The following is a 1466-nucleotide window of genomic DNA, read 5'->3' as shown; positions in this document are numbered from 1 at the left end:
AACTCGCTCTGTAGACCAGACTGGCCTCAAACCCAGAGATACACCTGCTGGGATTAAAACCACGAACCACCCAACCTCTTGGCAATGCTTTACTCCATTTGTTTTGGTTTGCTTGATATCTTTCTCTATTTTTCTTTTCCTTTTATGAAAATAGGTTTTTGTCTCACATACCATTATCTTGATTACAGTTTCCCCTCCCTCTTCTCCTCCCAGTTCCTCCCACCTCCTTTCCCATCCTGATCTACTCCCTTTCTGTCTCTCATTAGAAAACAAATGGGCTTTTAATGGAGACTAGTAATAGTAGTAGTAGTAACATCTGATACACCAGAATTGGACAAAACAAATGAAAGGGAAAGAAACCAAGAGAGTGCTTTTATCTTACTGATGATATAGGAGATTTGGGTTGTCTTTGAGACTGCCTCAGCCTTTCTTGGCCCTTGGTGAACCAGGGTCCTGGAACACTTGATAGCTATCACCAAAGCCACTCTGGAACCAGTGACCTCTTGCTTCTTGTCTTGCAAATTTGAAGAATGAAATTTACAGGCCACTGAGGGTTTTAGACTGAACTTTATCATAGGTAGATTGGAAGCTTACAAGAGAGAAAAGGCCGAGCTTGTATAGGGCAGGAAGTAGAATACCATTGTGTTGCTAATCTGGGAGCTTTTGAAAGGACTTGGAAAGAAACTGTGGTGGGATATGGGGGTACCCAAGTACCTGTCTGTGTGCACCTTCCAGACAAGGGCTGGTGATAGCAGGAAGCCAGGAGCCAGGACTCTATTCTGGCGTTGCTGTCCTCCAGCAAGGCCATTCTCAGAACTGTGGCTTTGCAGTCCCCACCGAAGGGCTAATAACCTAAAAGGCTCAGGTGGACTGAGAAACTCAGGACAGGAAAACTGATAACACCAGTGGACTGTTAAGTTCTGGAACGCTTCCAATAAAAGGATCAACGCATGTCTTTGAGTGATACCTTCCACTTTGAGACTGTCAGGAACTGATGGGTAGATGGTATCTTCCATGAGCAAAGTCTCCTTTAAAGTCCTGTAAATCTCTCCAAGCCTCCTGTACCCCGAGTGCACAGTCTCCACCCCTGTGCCAAGCCTGCAGCCCTTCAGTTGTCCCAATTAAAGGAACAATTCTGCTTGCTTCTGGAGATGCCACATGGCCTCCGTCATTCCCAATCTAAGCCCAGCCTCATCTCTCCATTTTCTGTCCCCTGTTCCCATCGTCGATGAAAGTCATGAGGCACACACAAATACAAAGGAACATGTCGCAATCCGGGAAACTCAGAAGGCCTTTAGGAATTGTCTTCATCTTTGCTCTTGCCTGTCTCTAAACACCCAGGACTCAAAAACTGACTCAGGGGCTGGAGAGATGGCTCAGTGGGTAAGAGCACCCGACTGCTCTTCCGAAGGTCCAGAGTTCAAATCCCAGCAACCACATGGTGGCTCACAACCATCCGCAACGAG

At 46.5% G+C, this 1466-nt stretch overlaps 1 long non-coding RNA gene across 1 annotated transcript in view; it reads right to left on the bottom strand.

Annotated features, from left to right (window-relative positions):
• Window positions 1-553: 553 nt before the first annotated feature.
• Window positions 554-1466, bottom strand: part of LOC110307622 — a 2967-nt gene continuing 2054 nt past the window's right edge. The window contains exon 3 of the long non-coding RNA XR_002379444.1: window positions 554-1355. This is a non-coding gene — a long non-coding RNA (uncharacterized LOC110307622). The remainder of the gene's footprint in view (window positions 1356-1466) is intronic.

Source organism: Mus caroli, chromosome 13 (assembly GCF_900094665.2).
Source record: "Mus caroli chromosome 13, CAROLI_EIJ_v1.1, whole genome shotgun sequence".
Lineage (NCBI taxonomy): Eukaryota > Metazoa > Chordata > Mammalia > Rodentia > Muridae > Mus > Mus caroli.
The sequence above is the reverse complement of the archived record's forward strand: the minus strand, read 5'-3'. Positions and strand labels throughout refer to the sequence as shown.